The 21702-nt window shown below is 45.8% G+C and overlaps 1 protein-coding gene across 1 annotated transcript in view; it reads right to left on the bottom strand.

The window, feature by feature from the left end:
* Positions 1-21702, bottom strand: part of LOC126355634 (uncharacterized) — a 459686-nt gene that overhangs the window by 261359 nt on the left and 176625 nt on the right. The gene's annotated exons all lie outside the window — the stretch shown is intronic.

Below are 21702 nucleotides of genomic sequence, written 5' to 3'. Positions count from 1 at the left end.
GGTTACTGCTCGACCCCATGTCGCAAAACCCGTCAAAATATACATGGAAACGTTGAAGTGAGAAGACCTACCCCTCCCATCGTGTGCTCCATACCTTGCTCTCTCTAACCACCACCTTTTTCGATCAGTGGCATACAATCTGGCTGACCAGCACTTCCGATCATACGAACAAGTGCAAAATGGAATCGATTCATGGATCCCCACTAAAGACGCCCAGTTCTTCGGCCACGGGATTCGTATGCTATCAGAAAGATGGGAGAATGCTGTGGCCAGCAATGGGCAATACTATGAATCATAAAGTTCTTGTAAATTTTTCACAATAAAGCACCGAACTACGAGAGAAAACGGCGGAAGCAAAGTTGTAGACCTAGTATGTAGGGACTGTTATAACCAGTTACAAAGACTTAACCATGGAAGTGCAAAATAAAGTGACAACGGCAGTAAGGATAACCAGATGCCTCCTAAATACTGTGTGGATGAACAAATTTACAACTTAAGGGAATATAAAAATTTAATATATATTTGTATATATTCATATAACTGATTCGTCTAGATGGGCATTGGATTCACCTTCTTCAGTTCAGAGGCACAAGTATATCCGACCTTGTGGGGAATCTAAGAGTGGCGAACAGGAGTATAATGGACAGGGAGGCATGTTGAGACAGTCCATGCAGCTACGATAGAACTCTGTTACAGATGGCGCAGTGGTCAACACATCTGCCTAGTAAGCAGGAGACCCCTGTTCGAATCCCGGCCCGGCACACATTTTCACTCGTCGCCGCTGATTTTGCGTAATGTCCCGATGAAGTTGACATCAGTAATCCCTTCCCATTCCGTTCCTTTCCTCTCCCCTCCCCCTCCACTTATATTTACATATAACATAAAACATGGTGCGTCCTCCTTTGACATGCATCAGAAACTAGAGCAGAAACGAAAAAGAGAAAACAAAATTTAACGGCAGTGGAAATGAAGGCACTAATATCCAAGGAGTAACCATGTGAGACAAAGGAACAAATGTGTCGATAACGGGACAATGTGGAACTCAAAATATAAAGAAATGTATGAAGAGAAGAAAAGAAATTGGAAAGATCGTGTGGGAAGGAGGGTTCCTTCCAGACTTGCTAAAATTTGTAAACATGGACATGGACGACTGCAAGGGAAACCACTACCCGGATGACCACCCAAATGTCCGCCCCGATATCTGAATGGTCAACGTGACAGACTGCCGTCCTCAGGGGCCCGGGTTCGATTCCCGGCTGGGTCCCGATTTTCTCCTCTCAGTGACTGGGTGTTGTGTTATCATCATCCAGCGCGCAGGTCGCCCAAAGTGGCGTCGAATGTAATAAGACCTGCACCAAGGCGGCCGGACCTGCGCCGTAAGGGGCCTCCCGGCCAATGACGCCAAACGCTCATCTCCATTTCCACCACCCAATTGGTGCACTACACCCACGGAAGGAGGCAGACAACAAGGGGCATCCTCAGAAGAAGGAAAACAAGAAGTCCCTTATGGTTTTCTTCTTTGGTGGGAACATAAACATGGCACATGAGGAACTTCTGACGAATATTGAGGGTGGGGCTCATTATGGTATTGCTTTTGATCAAACATTCAATAATAAGCAACGAAGTGCGAGCAGTTCTATTATCGTGATGCTAAAGTCTGGAATTATTTATATTTTTCTGATTGCTTAATACAGTCTGGCTCAATTTGTGTGTAGCACCCCTTATTGATCGTGCGACTTTGTGGCAAGAACTCGTAATGAACTGTACCGCCAAGAATCGAAGAACACAGTGAGCCCGAGCTTCACGCTTCATCGCACTTGTTGGCCTTTCTCCGGTAGAGGCGATCCACGCTGCCTCCACTGAGACGACTGAGACTTAAAGTCGACGTCATATTCGCCAACCCACGTTTCGTAACCTGTTGTGACACGTTTCAGCTGTTCTGCACCGCTGTTGACTTCATCCAGCCAATCCTGAGCATCTGGCTTCTACTACTGTTTTTGTTTGCAGTTCAGTACTATTTGAATAACTTTTGCTGTCTCTTGTTTCATGCCAAAAGATCGAAAAAAATTAATGGCATGAGTCAGCTGACGTGGAAGCGTCATCACCAACATCATCCTTTAGAACGAGTTTGTTCGTGTGGCCTTCCCCCGGAGCAAGCATAGAAATACTTGTTTTTAAATAAAAACCGCTTTTTGTTGCTGCACTGTATTTTATTTCTCCCGGACGCATTTCGCCTTTTTAACTTTAAGGCATTGTCAGTGGAAATCAGAGTGATCCAGTTTCGTTTTGATATGTGTTACTTGTAGATTATAAAAGAGTTCACATCTCGTTTTTTATGTAAATAAATGATTACTTACAGTTCTTCTCACTTTTGTTTGTGATCTGTGTTTCCTCCCATTTAGTCACATGGTAGAGATTGCAATGTAGCATTTTCGTAAACATAAGCATGTTGTAATGTTCTGAACATTTTCCTTCCCACTTTTCATTATGTATGTCCTCATATGCTTCGTAAATGAAGTTATAGAGCGACCTCCAGCGTGTGACCAGATGAGAGGAAACGCAGTGGTCAACTACACTCCTGGAAATGGAAAAAAGAACACATTGACACCGGTGTGTCAGACCCACCATACTTGCTCCGGACACTGCGAGAGGGCTGTACAAGCAATGATCACACGCATGGCACAGCGGACACACCAGGAACCGCGGTGTTGGCCGTCGAATGGCGCTAGCTGCGCAGCATTTGTGCACCGCCGCCGTCAGTGTCAGCCAGTTTGCCGTGGCATACGGAGCTCCATCGCAGTCTTTAACACTGGTAGCATGCCGCGACAGCGTGGACGTGAACCGTATGTGCAGTTGACGGAGTTTGAGCGAGGGCGTATAGTGGGCATGCGGGAGGCCGGGTGGACGTACCGCCGAATTGCTCAACACGTGGGGCGTGAGGTCTCCACAGTACATCGATGTTGTCGCCAGTGGTCGGCGGAAGGTGCACGTGCCCGTCTACCTGGGACCGGACCGCAGCGACGCACGGATGCACGCCAAGAGCGTAGGATGCTACGCAGTGCCGTAGGGGACCGCACCGCCACTTCCCAGCAAATTAGGGACACTGTTGCTCCTGGGGTATCGGCGAGGACCATTCGCAACCGTCTCCATGAAGCTGGGCTACGGTCCCGCAGACCGTTAGGCCGTCTTCCGCTCACGTCCCAACATCGTGCAGCCCGCCTCCAGTGGCGACAGGCGTGAATGGTGCAGGTGAGCGCCACAATCAGGACTGCATACGACCGAGGCACAAAGGGCCAACACCCGGCATCATGGTGTGGGGAGCGATCTCCTACACTGGCCGTAAACCTCTGGTGATCGTCGAGGGGACACTGAATAGTGCACCGTACATCCAAACCGTCATCGAACCCATCGTTCTACCATTCCTAGACAGGCAAGGGAACTTGCTGTTCCAACAGGACAATGCACGTCCGCATGTATCCCGTGCCACCCAACGTGCTGTAGAAGGTGTAAGTCAACTACCCTGGCCAGCAAGATCTCCGGATCTGTCCCCCATTGAGCATGTTTGGGACTGGATGAAGCGTCGTCTCACGCGGTCTGCACGTCCAGCACGAACGCTGGTCCAACTGAGGCGCCAGGTGGAAATGGCATGGCAAGCCGTTCCACAGGACTACATCCAGCATCTCTACGATCGTCTCCATGGGAGAATAGCAGCCTGAATTGCTGCGAAAGGTGGATATACACTGTACTAGTGCCGACATTGTGCATGCTCTGTTGCCTGTGTCTATGTGCCTGTGGTTCTGTCAGTGTGATCATGTGATGTATCTGACCCCCCCCCCCCCCCCCCCCCTTCCTGGGACAATGAATTCACGGTGTTCTTATTTCAATTTCCAGGAGTGTAAATACGTGAAGAACTGTGGGGAATCAATTATTTACATAGAAAACAAGAAGTGAAGTGTTTTATAATCTACAAGTAACACATATCAAAATAAAACTGTATCATTCTGGATCCCACTGATATCCCCTAAATCGAAAAAACGGAAAACGCGTCTGGGAGAAATGAAATACAGTGCAGCAAGAAAAGGCGAATTTTATTAACCAAATAAATAATGATATCTGATGTTTGTTCGTAATTACAGCCCGGCGGTATGCGTGTGTTCCCCAGCCGGCGGCACCACTTCACCCTTGTCTAACACTATAAATAGCGGCTTAGTTAATTAGTTAGTTAGTTAGTTGCACGTTCCATAAATCATTCGAACGATTCTTTTATTAAAACGGTGTGGAACGATTCAGTTTCCAGAATATATATACATCATTAGTGTCAGCATTGAGGAAGACATTATCATTTTATTCCCGCTCACGGAACTTCTCTTAAAAACACCCGCAGCGGAGCTCCATCCGTGGCGCGGTGCGCGCGTCGTGAAGTCCTTCGCTTACATGGTGCGTATCGGGACACGACGGTCGACCTGTTGTATCAGTAAACTTGACTCATCCAACCGAGCGATAGCTTTCTGTGGATCACAGTCTGATCTCGATGACGCGGTGAGCTACGGTGTCGCTGGGTCGACTTGGGAACACGTAACTGTCGTCTGCAGCGGAGTCCCATGTTCAGCTAAGTGCACAGCGGTGAGCTTTTGTACCTGAACTGGGGCTGGCACAGATCGCTTTACAGAGCGGGCAGGTCTGCTAGCTCCACGTTCTGTGATGGAGCGCGGAAGTCTTAACACTTCGTCTACCTACTGAACTTAAACAGAGGAATTTGTCGGAAATGTTCCGATTTCTCCACTCGGCAGGCCATTTACTAACGGTCACATCTCCACTCACTGTCTACAAATGACGAAATGACAATGTGTAAATTGAGACGGCGGCAGTGAACTACTCGTATAAAAAATGACAATCGATAAACAAATCCATGGCAACCAGAATGCCAACATACAAAACAAAGTAGCAACAAACTTATGCACAAAGCTGATCTTTTCAGTGTGTGATTTTCGTATGACAAAGAATTTTTTTTGCGTTATTTTAATACACTATATCCTAATAATGTTTTTATTGGACCCTTACGAAGGTGGATCTGAAGATGTTTATGAGGACAGCATGGGCGAAATGTAATGTGTAATGGAAACAAAATTGTCGAAGCAAAATAATCGTACAGTAAAAAGGAGTTAACGTAACTGATAAAAGGTGTACAGAAAGGAAAAACTTTCGGCCTGATTATCTTATCTTGGGAAGATTGAAGTTTCCATCAAAATAAGGCGTCGCCGGTGTGTACGACGTACGTAAGCGACACGGCAGGTAATGTCTGCTCCACAGCTCCGTAAGGACGTTCGCCTGCGACGCAGTTGTGAACAAGGGAGCCGACGAGGTTAGGAACTTGCTGCAGAATGCTGAGAGAAGTGCATAACGTCAGCAGCTGTTGCTAGTGTTGACATCTGATCCTAAACGAGTGATGTAAACTTTCGTTTATGTTAAAGCATCTAACAGTTGAGAAGCACAGTGCGGCTTTTGAGACCCCTCTGACGAAGAGTTTTTAAAAATCCAAAACCAGTAATTGTTAGACACCGCTTTCCTGGGGAAAGCGGTTTCTTCAGCCTGCAGCTGAAACTTGACGTTCCCGCAGGAGTGCTACAAAGAGGGCGCAGGAAATGGCCGATGAGAACGCCTACATTCTGCTCCTGGGAGGCCGAAATATTTAATAATTTTGTGGCGTATTTTTGAAGTTCGCAAAATAGAGCAATCGGACGACAGAGGTCACGGGCGTAGGTGGCACTGTGTGCCCTCTGGGGAAGAAGCAGTTGTTTGTTGGTGATTTTAGGTGATCAACCAAGTGATTTTTCCAATACGGAAAGTGTAAAAGATTCGAAAGTGTTGCCTTCTATTGGACGTGAAAGTACTCAACAAGAAGAGGCACCTTCAGGTGGGGGAGTCCCACAGGTACCCGGACAGCCGTGTTATAGTGAACGAGACGGCCTTGGTGATGCTTACTGGAAGCCATTAAATTATATTCCTTTCCGCGGAAATTTAAGACTGACACATTTTTAGATCAGTTTCCTCGCTGATATTACCACGAGATTATCGACAGTAGTTGTTAGGAGACGATTGGAGAATGTATGAGAACAGTCATGTCCCGGAATTCCGAACTACATTAAAATATCCACAGTATTATTCTAGCTCCCATATCAAATGCTAATTATAGATATATCGGGCTCTGCACACATCAGAAAAAGTTTTGCATCACCCCGGTTAGGAGAACACCTGAAGATAGACGTTGAATGTGGGTAGGGTATTGTATCGCAAACACAGTCCCTTTGAAACACCTCTGTTATGCCGTTTATTGGGTTTTGTGTGATTTACCGAAGCAGCCAAACAGTTAACTATTATGATTATGGTACCGTGTGCTTCATGGATGAAAGGGCATCGGTTTTTCTGCTGTGGTTTCGGGAGTATTTCAGCCGAGTGCGGCTGTTCCTGGACGGAATAGTTAGTGATTGAAAGTTTGTCTATTATTAGAGAAAATAAGGTTGCGATATACAAACTGATATGTATTTTCTACTAACATACCAATTCTGAGGCAGTGGCTACCTCCGACTTACACGTTTAATTACGGTTATCTCTTTGACTGGTTGCTGATTTTAAGTACTTCGTCACACGCAATGATGATGGTTAACATACACAACAATCCTCACTGCAATCCATGGTTGTTGCCGGTCGACGCAAAACACGTAACTCGGCACTTGTCACTTTTGCTTTTATATCATTCGTGAATCGGTATTGATGAGGGTCAACCCCACAACCATAAGGGGGACGCGCTTACTTGTTACACTCCGGTGAATTTACAATTTACTCCTCACTCGGCACACCCGCCATTGACACCGTATTTAGCTCGACCACCATTCTTGCCCGCCTCCCTACCACTGCTGCTCACTAGACAACACTAATCTCACTGCCTCCGGCAGCGCTCAACAATCAACTCTACAGACCTGGGCGTCGGATACTAATATCTATGTTCGTGGGATCACGGATCCCTTAGACTTTGGCTGTTCAGAGATGTAACTAAACCCGCCCAAAGACGTAAACAATCATGAATGAGTAGCGCCTATTAGACGGAGGAGGTCCGACAGCCGATCACTTCCAGTAGTTCCACCAGGAAGGAGGTACACGGCTCGTGTTGTCTGTAGTTCAACCATGCCTACATGGTTCGAGTCTGCATTGTTACTTTGTGCCAGGAAGGGCTCTCAATAAGGTTCAAATGGCCCTGAGCACTATGAGACTTAACTTCTGAGGTCATCAGTCCCCTAGCACTTACAACTAGTTAAACCTAACTAACCTAAGGACATCACATACAACATGCCCCAGGCAGGATTCGAACCTGCGACCATGGCGGTCGCGCAGTTCCAGACTGTAGCGCCTAGAACCCCTCGGCCACCCCGGCCGCTTCTCTATAAGGGAAGTGTCCAGGCGTGTCGGAGTGAAACAAAGCAATATTGCTCGGACATGGAGCAGATACAGAAAGACAGGAACTGTCGATGACATGCCTCGCTCAGGCCGCCCAAGGGCTACTACTGCAGTGGATGACGGCTACCTACGGATTATGGCTCGGAGGAAACCTGATAGCAACACCACCATGTTGAACAATGCTTTTCGTGACGCCACAGGACGTCGTATTACGACTCAAACTGTGCGCAGTAAGCTGCATGATGGGCAAATTCACTCCCGGCGTCCATGGCAAGGCCCATCTTTGCAAACACGACACCATGCAGCGCGGTACAGATGGGCCCAACAACATGCCGAATGGACCGCTCAGGATTGGCATCACGTTCTCTTCACCGATGAGTATCGCATATGCCTTCAACCAAACAATCGTCAGAGACGTGTTTGGAGGCAACTCGGTTCGGCTGAACGCCTTAGACATCCTGTTCAGTGAGTGCAGAAAAGTGGAAGTTCACTGCTGTTTTGGAGTGGCATTATATGGGGCATACGGACGCCGCTGGTGGTCGTGGAAGGAGCCGTAACGGCTGTAGGATACGTGAATGCTGTCCTCCGACCGATAGTGCAACCTATCGGCAGTATATTGGCCAGGCACTCGTTTTCATGGACCACAATTCGCGTCCCCATCGAAAACATCTCTTGAATGACTTCTTTCAGGATAACGACATCGCCAGCATGTACCCAAACATGAACCCTATCGAACATGCCTGGGATAGATTGAAAATGGCTGTTTTTGGATGATGTGACCCAACAACTACTCTGAGGGATCTACGCCGAATAGCCGTTGAGGATTGGGACAATCTGGACCAACAGTGGCTTGATGAACTTGTGGATAGTATGCCACGACGAATGCAGGCATGCATCAATGCAATACGACGTGCTACTGGGTATTAGGGGTACCGGTGTGTAAAGAAAGCTGGACCACCACCTCTAAAAGTCTCGCTGTATAGTGGTACAACATGCAATGTGTGGTTTTAAGGAGCAATAAAAAGGGCGGAAATAATGTTTATGTTGATCTCTACTCCAATTTACAGTACAGGTCCCGGAACTCTCGGAAACAAGATGATGCAAAACTTTTTTTGATGTGTGTATTTCAGCACGAATGGCAAAATATCATATGGAAGTGTGCTTCAGAATACAGAATTTTTTAGGATACTTTTGCAGTTCATTCGACATTTGAAAGAGACTAAGTCTCTAACAGTTCAGGAAAACTGCAAGACTATTCACATAAGATGCTTTTCTTTTGAATACCGAATGTTAAAATCATTCAGACTGATTTGAGCTACATCAAAAAATAGAATTGCAACTGTCGATTATTGAGCACGTTTACGGGATTCTGACTGTTCTCTTTGATTTTAGTCCTTGGTACAATTTAGCAAATAGGTCTCATAGATTAACCAGTGAAAGTAACTGTTTAATAATTATTTAGTGATCACTGTAAGTCATACATATGCCTCATTTAATTCTCTAGAATGTGAAGAGATAGAATACTGTGAAGTTCATGCTGGCATAACATCAGCTGATTCGACAGTTTCACCATTTTAACGGTCTATCACTGGAAGCATTTTGCTCAATGCTAGCCGGCCGGTATAGCCGAGCGGTTCTAGGCGATTCAGTCTGGAACCGCGCGACCGCTACGGTCGCAGGTTCGAATCCTACCTCGGCCATGGATGTGTGTGATGTCCTTAGGTTAGTTAGGTTTAAGTAGTTCTAAGTTACAGGGGACTGATGACCACAGCAGTTGAGTCCCATAGCGCTCAGAGCCATTTGAACCACTTTTGAACTAAATAAATTACTTTTCTCTCTTAACAGCATGTGGGCAGGGTGGGTTCTTCCTTGGCTCGAGTATGAGGTAGAATGGAACAGCAATTTTACGTGAGATAACTTTTATTGAAAGTGTTGTACAACCGTTTCCTTACTGGGTGTTCTGGCTGGGTAGAGCGGCAGTTGCGTCGTTTGGGAAGCCTTCTGCTGCGGCAGCGGCGGCGTCTGATAACCCGTGGCGGTGTGTATCTCGTGTCGCCGTCTCGCCCAGTTGACTGGAGAAGCGCCTCGTGCGGTGGCCCGTTTAATTATTGAGAATGAAATCGTGAATCGGGTGGTGATACCTTGGATGTGGCATCCCAGTGTTTCTCTTCTCTAAGCAGCCGCGTGTGTCAGTGTTGTGCGTCGGCCAGCGGAGCGGCGCGGCGCGGGAAGGCCAGTGTCCCGGACTCGAACAACGGACCCCAGCTTGGCAGTCTTGTGCTGTCAGACCTTCATCACGAGCTCACAGGTGACTGCTGATGTGAGGCCGCCTCCTTCCCGTCCTCACGAGTCACCCGAGTACGTAAAAATCAGTCTTCAAATAACTTTTAACTTCTGTCTTCTGGCGCCGAGGCTGCTGCTTGCTATTCTATTACAGCGGCGGACTTGGTGCGTCTGTGTATGATGTACTCTCTTCTTGCATGACGGTCTTCAGCACCGAAACTGACTGAAAGCTACTGTTACTCTTTTTTGTCGGACCCACTGCGTCTCGCGTATTTATTCACTTCAGTTCGCTGGAGGTGAACGACTTCTCGGTCATTGCCTCTTCCGTCACGTTGAAAAGCTTCTCGAAGAATCTTCTTAACGTCGATCATTGGCTCTTGGAAGCAGACCAAGGCCTTTGATCACATGTGACAATTGAGAGACACGTGAGCCGGTCGGGCGATGCCCTGACGGCTGAATCGACAGCTATTGGAATGTAGGCGAGGTCCTTGATCGCATGTGACAACTGAGAAACACGTGAGCCGGTCGGGCGATGCTCTGACGGCTGAATCGACAGCGTCCGCTTATGTGGGGAGGGCTATGGCTTTTCCTCAACTTGCTGACTTGCCAGCGTCGGCCGTTGGCACTGCTGCTCTGTCCGCTGTTTGCCAGTGTGTAATTCTAGTAAACTATTTTTTTTATTTATTTTCTAATTTCTACTTCACTTCACATTGATTTCACTAATTTATTTACCTATCTTAAGTACCACTCAACAGTACAGGAAAATCCCCACTTCATCACTACTGCGTAGATGCTGTGTTCCATCGCTCATGCGCCTGCTATAACACCACGTTCAAACTCGCTTAAATCTTGATAACCTGCCATCGTAGCAGCAGTAACCAATGTAACAACTGCGCCAGACATTTCCTGTCTTATATAGGTTTTGCCGGCCGCAGTGCTGTATTCTGCCATTTTACATATCTCTGTATTTGAATACGCATGCCTGTACCAGTTTCTTTGGCCCTTTAGTGTATGTGACAATATGTAGATCACACGCAGCGACGCTCTTTGTCTTATCACGATATACCTTTGATTTAATATGCCATACGAGGACCTGACTTTCACGAATATTCCAACAATTCGCAGTTGACGTTTTTTCAGATCGTTCGACATGGTCGGTACAACCCTCCCAATTATGGGTGCCAACACGCAAGCACCCGCATGTATGGTTGCACAAGCTTGTATAGGTGAAGTTCGATGAAGCATCAAGCATCTTCTACAGTCCTGATGTCTGCCCGTCTGTGTCAAACTTGGAGTTGCATGTCTAGCCCCGTTTGAACGGTCATTCTAAGCAAACTACTAGCCCAGGTGCCTAGCAAGCATTGTTCTAACCATAAGAAATGGCAATTACAACAGTATTGCCTTGTCTCCGACGGTTAAGACCCCGAGTGCTCTGGAACCGTAGAGGTACCAAGTTGAAATTTATGTCACGTATGAGTGGCAGTCAAACGAAAACAAGAACACCCGCCACGAAGTGATAGTGGAGTGGTTCCATTCAAAAGTAGTCACCAAACCTGTTAAGTCGTGCCATCTAACGCATGTTTGTAAAACTTTAAAAGACGACCATTTAGCTGGCGTCAGGTTTAGACAGCGTGACGTAATACCCAGAAGACTGAGTCTTGAACACATCCGTGTTTCTTCATAACCACCGCCGGCAGTGGCCAGAACGGTGGACGCGTTTGTCGCAGCACACTGGAAGTGTTTCGGAATCGGCTCGCCCACGATGCTCTCCAGAGCGCCCTGCGGCCTCCCTGTTTGCTGTGTGTCCGCCGGCGGCGCTGTGACGCGCCGCGTGTTAAGCCGGCCGACGGCCCTCACGTCACGTCACGTCACGTCATGTCACGTCGTGTCGCTTCACGTCAGCGGTAGCCGCTACACACCTCAGCGCAGCGGAACTTTACGTGCTCAGCGCCACCCCAGCTGTGACTTCCGGTGGCAGTGTGGCGCCGCCGACGTTTTAAGCTTTCAGTTCAGTACTTACCGCTTAACTGCAACTGAGGACGAGAAAGATACGTGTTCAATGCTTAGAAAGTTAGTGGAGGAATGGCAGGAGTGGTGTATCGAGATAAATGTTGGAGAATGCAGTGTATGGTCACAGAAGAAGAAGGGCATGAGCAAGTCTTTGTGGAGTTGCGTCTCCTAAACTACCCTAGTTGTCCAACCGGGGAAAGGAAACCTACAGCTTAATGTGGAATCCGAAGCACCTACTGTGTCTGGCATCGACAGATGAAGGCTAGGCTAAAATGAAGACTGAAAAATGCGTGGTCCAATCAACATACGATCCCGCGACCTATCTGTTCACCTGCAGGTTTTGCTGGGTGAGCTTGTGAGTAACAAAATATGTGTCATATGTGACCGTAACTTTTCATTTGCGTTGACCTAGAAGCTTACATTATTTACACAGTTAAGGGATCGTAGACCTTAACACTGTACACAAATTTCAGCTTCACATCTTTACCCGTCTCCTGAGAGAAATGGATTTTTACAGACGGCCGTATCTTTTGACTACAGTGACTTAGGAGCTTAAATTTTTCACAGCGCCAGTGGATCGTAGACTTTACTATAACGGGCAATCAAATGAAAACTGAACATCCGTCACCACATAAAAATGAAATGGTTCCAATCAAGGGATCGTAGACCTTAACACTGTACACAAATTTCAGCTTCACATCTTTACCCGTCTCCTGAGAGAAATGGATTTTTACAGACGGCCGTATCTTTTGACTACAGTGACTTAGGAGCTTAAATTTTTCACAGTGCCAGTGGATCGTAGACTTTACTATAACGGGCAGTCAAATGAAAACTGAACATCCGTCACCACATAAAAATGGAATGGTTCCAATCAAAAGTAGTCACGAAACCTGTTAAGGCATTTATCCCACTAGGAAATGAGATTCCTGTTTTGTAGAACGTGGTCGGCCGCTGATGGATCCACAATGTGAAAAAAGCACGGTGAAAGATCCGGGCTGTAAGGAAGATGTGAAACGTCCCCTTAGAAAAATTATATACGACTGTGCTTAAACTGACACACAATATTTTTAGCGCAACGCAATCTGACTTCCAAAAACCCCTACGAAAGAATGGCCCTGACTAACATTAACGTATACATTTCACAAATCACTTACCTCAGAAAAATCTTCGTTACTCGAACTACTGCAATACAGCGAGCGCCACTACTGCCAGCTAATTAAAAGAATCAAACTACGGAAGGCACTAACTACTGATAGGTATAGTTAGCAAATAAAAGATTTTAATAGAGAACAAACAGTGTATTTACCTTAATAGTCAAAATATATATGGTAGTTCATGACATCCAGTCTTACAAATTACAAAACTCCGCCATTTCTCTCCTCACATCCACCACTGCTGGCGGCTCGCCTCCAACTGCGCAACGCAACGCGCTGTTAGCATCCAGCTGCCGCTGGCCAACACTACAATGGCAGACAACAATGCAAACCAGCCACAGACTGCACACGGCACAGCCAGTGATTTTTATACAGAGCGCTATGTGGCGGCGGCGTTACCAATAAAAAAACCTAAACAGCCTACTTACAGATGTTACAGTGTTTCCCGACCACATCGCTGAAGCCTTCGTCGAATTGACAGCGTGGAGGCAGGTATTATCGTGCAACGGGACGATTCCGTTCCGACAGCCTGCGGGAAAACGGTGAATCAACAGTGGAAACATCCCACATCTCCCCAGCCGAAGAAATCCAAAGCTGTTCACAAAAGCCGGCCGCGGTGGTCTCGCGGTTCTAGGCGCGCAGTCCGGAACCGTGCGACTGCTACGGTCGCAGGTTCGAATCCTGCCTCGGGCATGGATGTGTGTGATGTCCTTAGGTTAGTTAGGTTTAAGTAGTTCTAAGTTCTAGGGGACTAATGACCACAGCAGTTGAGTCCCATAGTGCTCAGAGCCATTTTGTTCACAAAAATCCCGTAAGGTCACGATGACCTCCTTCTTCGACTGCAGGGGCGCTCTCTCATCGACTTCCTCGCTCGTGAAACAACAGTCAGCACGCTGCGGTAAGGAGACTCTGCAGAAACTGCGGCGCGCCGGTAAGTCAAAACTCCCGGCCGTGCTCTTGGACGGAATCACGCAGTTGCACGGTAACGTCCGTCCCCGCGCTGCCAATTGGACAAAGGCTTCTGTTTGAGAAATACTGCAACATCTTCCGTACAGCCCGGAACTTTCACTGTGTGTTTTTCACATCTTTGGCGGCCTTAATAAAGATATGTGTTTCAGTCGGACAAGGAAGTGCAGGAACGTGTGCGGCTGTGGATCCATCAGCGGCCGATCGCGTTCTACGAAACTGCAATTGATTGTCTTGTCGGATACGTCTTAATAGGTTTGGTGACTACTTTTGAATGGAATCAATTCGTTTGACTGCCCCTCATACGTGACATAAATTTCAACTTGGTACCTCTACGGTTCCAGAGCACTCGGGGTCTTAACCGTCGGACAGACAGACGGACAACAGAGTCATCCTGCAAGCGTTCCATTTTTAGCGATTCAGGTACGGTGATCACGCGGTCTAAGGCGCTGCAGTCATCGACTGCGCCGCTGGTCCCGGCGGAGGTTCGAGTCCTCCCTCGGGCACGGATGTGTGTGTTTGTCCTTAGGATAATTTAGGTTAAGTAGTGTGTAAGCTTAGGGACTGATGACCTTAGATGTTAAGTCCCATAAGATTTCACAAACATTTGAACATTTTTGATCACGCTGACAGCGGATAGACGGAATGTTCAAAGTGTGGAAATCAAAGGCCACAACTAAGCATTCATTAGTATGGGAGTACAATATCTCCAAAGCTACAATGAATTTACTGTACAAACGTTTTGTGGAAAGAGCTGCGTCGTATGGGGAAGAACTATAGACACTTGCGTAAGGAATGGAAGAAAAACGTCTCCCAGTGGAAATGATGAACTGCACAAACGCTTTTGCAAACCCACAATAATGGACCAGGTAGGAAATGAACTCATGAAATGAATGATGACTATAGATTCAACATTGGTACATCTATAATGGTATCACATATCGATTATAAAAGAAAGCCAAGGCATCCAAAGGTCCAGGAAGGTATTAAAGAGGGATTCACTTAGAATTCTAATGCGGGAATTGCAGAGGCCGTGCAGGAAAGATAACTGACAGAAAATAACTGGACTGGTGAAGATGCGTCTAGTTTCGTTTTGTGATACTGCTACTTGCTTCTTTAAATGCATACTCAGTTACTCGTTTTCTAACAGAATTTTCCAACTGGCAAAAATTCAACTATTCAATTCAATTAGTTTGAGCCGTAAACACAACAGTTTGCATGAAAATTCGCCTAGCCCTTACACGAGCCCTTGAAACCGTTTGGTCGTGTTCCATCTTCAGTGGCATAACGTTTGCAAATTCGAGACACGTTACGGACTCGCATTCTGAAGGAGCGCGATAAAAATCCAGTCGCATCCAGCCAAGTTTTTCATTCGCCTTGACTTCGCTGCATCGCTTAGCGATAAACTGCTTTCTGGGAAGAACACGGCCGATATCTGACTGCCTACGCCGTTTACCCAAGGGTCGCGTATACTCTCTCTCTACCTCTCTCTAGTTACCTAGTGGCGGATTGCAATAAAATGACTTTTGCTTCTTTGCATTTAATTTTGTACAGTCGTTACGTCTTTCGCCGTTCGCAATATCTACGTAGCGAGGCCACGTTGGCTATTGTTAGGATACCACATCATGCAGGCTGTTGTTACTGCAGCTACTGAAAAGTTGGCTGCTCCTCTATTGGTACATTTTTTGGTGTGGTCTCCCTGTAGATGCCCTTCTGACGTAGTTGCACCTACGGTATGGCCATACGTATCATTAAGGCATCAAAGTGCCTCACTTCCGTAAGGTACATGATTTTTAGGAGCGATTTTCCTATTAGCGATATAACGGATGTCCTAATCGCAGGGGACCCCTGGAAAAGTGTCACAAAAGTCTTAATAAAAATGATATGAAGCCAAATTTCTGCATGACATACGTTTATAGTTGAGAAATGAAGGAAGTGGCCTCTTCGCACCTTTATATACAGTTGGACATGGCGCTGTATGCTTATGAACGTTGCTGCCAGGGTACTGAACGGCCAATGTTCCCACGTCACGCATTGTTGCTGCGTCATTTGCTCTTGTACACATTGTCTCTAACGTGCGACGTAATAATATATATTCCTGCGATAAAAGGCGAAGAGACTTTATAGGAGACGCCAATAACCTCTGCCGATAATTGCTGGCACGCCACGCCTCAGAGGCGTAACAGTGTTTCCTTTGTCTCCATCTTCGCCACCAAGCATTGAATGTGGTGTTTGGGTAATTTTTGCCGACCACCGAAACGTTCTAAAAACAATCGCTGACTTTTCTTAAAGGAACTATCTATCAATACTGTTTCACAAGAAACACACACTCTTGCACAGAATATCGACACAACGCTAGAATCAGCAGCACTGGAAAACATAAGTCGGACTCTACAAGATCAACACTAAGCCGTGCTACACTGAGACACGAGAACCACAGACAGCTTAGGGAACTTCGCTGTTCCGATATTTCACAGTTACTTGAGGCACTCAGCCGTGAAGCCCAGTACTCAGTGTCAGCAACATGCACGAACATGCAGCACCGCGTTGATCTGTGCACACAGGCAGAGGGAGGTCATTTCCAGCACCCCTTGTGGTGTACATTCAATATATTGATTTCTCAACCAAGAAGGTATGTCATGTACAAATTTTGTTTCATATCCTCTTTCATCAACATTCATATAAAACTCTTTTCCGGGCCCCGTATGACTGGCACAGGTTGTGTAGTTGACAGTAGTAACAGCAGTACAGGACCTGTTCCGTCATTGGCCATAAATGCCTCGAAATACTAACACCCATACAATACCGCACGGAGTGACGTAATGTGAAATGAAATGTAACTCCTATGTCTTGAGTGTGGATCGGGCATTGTACAGTCATCCTCCTACAGTGTTCTCTTTGTTCCTCCTTATGAAGTATTGTCTAATAACCATTGAGTTCAGCTATGGTATTTCAATAGCTGTAATTCCTCTTTTAATTTGCCGTTCCATTTTGTATACTCATTACACGAATTACCATTACTTATACTGGACCCCTTTACTGTACATGATACACCATCCTGTTCTCTTACTTCACATATGATGTGTCGGTCACTTTGCTCGCCTCTTTTACATTTTGACAAAAACCGGTAGAGTCTTACCACTCATCGCCATACATATTTGCAGACAATGGCTATACAGGAATGATGGTTGCGTTACTTTGACACTTCTGTTTTATTATTACTTCCATTAGGTCACTGACATTTTCGCAGGATGCATCAATAACTAGGTAATTTCTGATAGTACATATTACGTTGTATCATGTAGATTTTAATTAAGACTGTTTTCTTTTACTTATGTAAATTAATATGTAGCAGTTGCTTTATTTTGACAATACACTCTGGGTTTTATTATGTACTCATTCGTCTTTTGTAATCATCACGGTATAGGCCTGAAGATGACACAATGTAATGTCGAACCGTGTTGCCTAACAAAGAAAACCAAAATAACGGGTGTTGGTATTTTATTATTGGTAAAGTGAAACAAGTTGTAGGGAAAGCATATCATAGGCTGTAACGCATTTTAGAACCCTAAGGAAATGAACCGCAGTTTATACCACGGGAAACAGAGGCTCCACGCGCTACACCAGTGTAATTTTGGTTGCTTGCCTAGCAGGCGTTAGCGGTGAGACGGCGTGCGGATAAAGCCGTAGCACAGGACTGGGCTACAGAAGTCGACGCTTTTCCCTTCTTACTCTGCATCGCCGGTCACGTGGCTGCAAGTGGAACGGTGCTTCGCGATTGGACTCGGAATTTATTGGAAACGTTTGCCAAACTCATTAAAATTTTGATTCAAATATTGTGCCCAATATTGGATCTCCTCCAAAAGTGAGTTGTATAAAGTATTGCATATCATTTTCCAGGCGGGAAGGAGCGCCTGGTCCCCGGCACGATTCTCCCGGCGGATTTGTGTCGAGGTCTGGTGAGCCGGCCAGTCTGTGGATGGTTTATAGGCGGTTTTCCATCTGCCTCGGCGAATGCGGGCTGGTTCCCCTTATTCCACCTCAGTTACACTATGTCGGCGATTGCTGCACAAACAAGTTCTCCACGTACGCGTACACCACCATTATTCTACGACGCAAACCTAGGGGTTACACACGTCTGGTGTTTCTGGGGGGGGGGGGGGGGGGGAGGGAGAGGGGTGGGTCTACCGGAGGCCGAACTGCACAATAACGCTGAGTTCGTTGTGGGGCGGCGGTGGGTTGAAGTGGACTGCGGTAGTCGTTGTGGGACCACTGCGGCTGCAGTGGGGACGGAGCCTCTACGACGTTTCCAGGTCCTTTGTTAACATACAATACAATACAATACAATTGTATATCATAGCTTCTGTTATAACTGAACTTTGACTCCGAGCAGTCGCTCAGAAGTTGCGTTAATCGTAGCTTTCTCGACAGTAAATGTTACAGTACGCTGAGGCCTACAAAACCTCGTTGCCCTACAACAGAGCCCACGATAGAGGAGTCTCACGAAACGTTCTTTCTGCCAATTCTTGAGTGTTGCTCGGCAGGGTCTTAGCGAAGTTCACGAATAGTCAGGATGAAAACTACAAGTCAGGTCAGGTTAGTTGACGTTAGATCATCGCCAAGATTGGCGATCTTTTACAGAAGCTTGAAATTTAGGGCGGACTTTAATGCGAGATGCCTATAACAGTTTCCACAACGAAACTGTGTCTCGAAACCAGACAGAAAATCCAAAGAGATCCGGTAGTATGTGAAGTATGTTAGTGGCAAGAAACAATCAATGCTTTCTCTGTGCGATAGCAATGGAGATACTATGAATACAGTGCTACCAAACCAGAGTTACTAAACACAGCCCTTCGAAATGCCTTCACAAAAGAAGACATAGTAAATATTCCGGAATTCGAATTGAGAACAGCTGCTAACATGAGTAACGTAGAAGTATCTCTCCTCGGAGTAGTGAAGCAACTTAAATCACTTAATAAAAGCAAGTCATCTGGTCCAGACGGTATACCAATTAGGTTCCTTTCAGAGTATGCTGATGCATTAGCTCCATACTTGACAATCATATACAACCGTTCGCTCGACGAAAGATCCGTACCTAAAGACTGGAAAGTTGCATAGGTCACACCAATGTTCAAGAAAGGACCCAATGTTCAAGAAAGGACCCATATCGTTAACGTCGATATGCAGCACAATTTTAGAACATGTATTGTGTTCGAACATTATGAATTACCTTGAAGATAACGGTCTATTGACACACAGTCAACATGGGTTTAGAAAACATCGTTCTTGTGAAACACAACTAGCTCTTTATTCACATGAAGTGTTGAGTGCTGTTGGTAAGGGATTTCAGATCGATTCCGTACTCCTGGATTTCCGGAAGGGTTTTTACAGTGTACCACAGAAGCGGCTTGCAGTGAAATTGCATGCTTATGAAATATCGTCTCAGTTATGTGACTGGATTTGTGATTTCCTGTCAGAGAGGTCACAGTTCGTAATAACTGACGGAAAGTCCTCGGATAAAACATACATGATTTCTGGCGTTCCCCAAGGTAGTGTTATAGGCCCTATTCTGTTCCTTATCTATATAAACGATTTGGGAGACAATCTGGGCAGCAGTGTTAGGTTTAGTGCAGATGCCACTGTCGTTTATCGACTAATAAAGTCATCAGAAGATCAAAACAAATTGCAAAACCATTTAGAAAAGATATCTAAATGGCATGAAAATTAGCAGTTGACCCTAAATAACGAAAAGTGTGATGTCATCCACACGAGAGCTAAAAGGAATCCGTTAAACTTCGACTACACGATAAATCAGTCTAATCTAAAAGCCGCAAATTCAGCTAAATACCTAGGTATTACAACAACGAACAACTTAAATTGGAAGGAACACATAGAAAATGTTGTGGCGAAGGCTAACCAAAGACTGCGTTTTATAGGCAGGACACTTAGAAAACGTGGCAGATCTACTAAAAATCCTGCCTACACTACGCTTGTCTGTCCTCTTTTAGAATACTGCTGCGCGGTGTGGGATCCTTACCAGATAGGACCGACAGGGTACATCGAAAAAGTTCAAAGAAGGGCAGTACGTTTTGTATTATCGTGATATATGGGAGAGAGTGTCACAGAAATGATACAGGATTTGGGCTGGATATAATTAAAAGCGAGACGTTTTTCAATGCGACAGGATCTTCTCACGAAATTCCAATCATCAACTTTCTCCTCCGAATGCGAAAATATTTTGATGACACCGACCTACATAGGGAGAAACGATCACGACGATAAAACAAGGGAATTCAGAGCTCTTACGGAAAGATATAGGTGTTCGTTCTTTCCGCGCGCTATACGAGATTGGAATAATAGAGAATTGTGAAGGTGATTCGATGAACCGTCTACCATGCACTTAAATGTGATTTGCAGAATGTCCATGTAGATGTAGATGTAGATGGTGCCAGACGTAATCTCTGCACATACGGTAAGTTTGGAGAGTATCTTTATACAGAGTGGTCCATTGATCGTTACCGGGCCAAATACCTCACGAAATAAGGGTCAAACGAACAAACTAGAAAGAACGAAACTTGTCTAGATGCCATAAGTCAAACGGATATCAACTGCGTCTTTTAAAATAGGAACCCACATTTTTTATTACTTATTCGTGTAGTACGTAAGGAAATATGAATGTTTTAGTTGGACCACTTTTTTCGCTTTGTGACAGATGGCGCTGTAATAGTCACAAGCATATGGCTCACAGTTGGTAACAGGTAGGTTTTTTAAGTTAAAATACAGAACTTAGGTACGTTTTTCCAATGTGATACATGTACCTTTGTGAACTTATCATGTCTATGAACACGTGCTGTTACAGCGCGATTACCCGTAAATACCACATTAATGCAATAAATTCTCAAAATGATGTCCGTCAATCTCGATGCATTTGGCAATACGTGTAAAGACATTTCTCTCAACAGCGAGCAGTTCGCCTTCCCTAATGTTCGCACATGCATTGACCATGCGCTGACACATGTTGTCAGGCGTTGTCGGTGGATCACGATAGCAAATATCCTTCAGTTTTCCCAACAGAAAGAAATCTGCGGACGTCAGATCCGGTGAGCGTGCGGGCCATGGTATAGTGCTTCGACGACCAATCCGCCAGTCACGAGCTATGTGTCAGAGATCCGTCATGTTGTAAGTACATCGCCATTCTCTCACGTAGTGAAACATATTGTAGTAACATCGCTAGAACTTTAGGTAGGAAATCAGCATACATTGCACCATTTAGATTGCCATCGATAAAATGTGGGCCAATTATCCTTCCTCCCATAATGCCGCACCATACATTAACCCGCCAAGGTCACTGATGTTCCACTTGTCGCAGCGATAGTGGATTTTCCGTTGCCCAACAGTGGATATTGTGCCGGTTTACGTTACAGCTTTAGGTGAATGACGTTTCGTCACTAAATAGAACGCTTGCAAAAAATCTGTCAACATCCCGCAATTTCTCTTGTGCCCAGTGGCAGAACTGTACACGACGTTCAAAGTCGTCGCCATGCAATTCCTGGTACATAGAAATATGGTACGGGTGCAATCGATGGTGATGTAGCATTCTCAACACCGACGTTTTTGAGATTGCCGATTCTCGAGCAATTTGTCTGCTACTGATGTGCGGATTGGTCGCGACAGCAGCTAAAGGACCTACTTGGGCATCATCATTTGTTGCAGGTCGTGGTTGACGTTTCACAGGTGGCCGAACGCTTCCTATTTCCTTAAATAACGTAAATATCCGGAAAACGGTCCGGACACTTGGATGATGCCGTTCAGGATACCGAGCAGCAGATATAGCACA

This window comes from Schistocerca gregaria, chromosome 3 (genome assembly GCF_023897955.1).
Source record: "Schistocerca gregaria isolate iqSchGreg1 chromosome 3, iqSchGreg1.2, whole genome shotgun sequence".
Taxonomy (NCBI): domain Eukaryota; kingdom Metazoa; phylum Arthropoda; class Insecta; order Orthoptera; family Acrididae; genus Schistocerca; species Schistocerca gregaria.
This window is presented reverse-complemented; position numbering and strand designations above follow the sequence as displayed.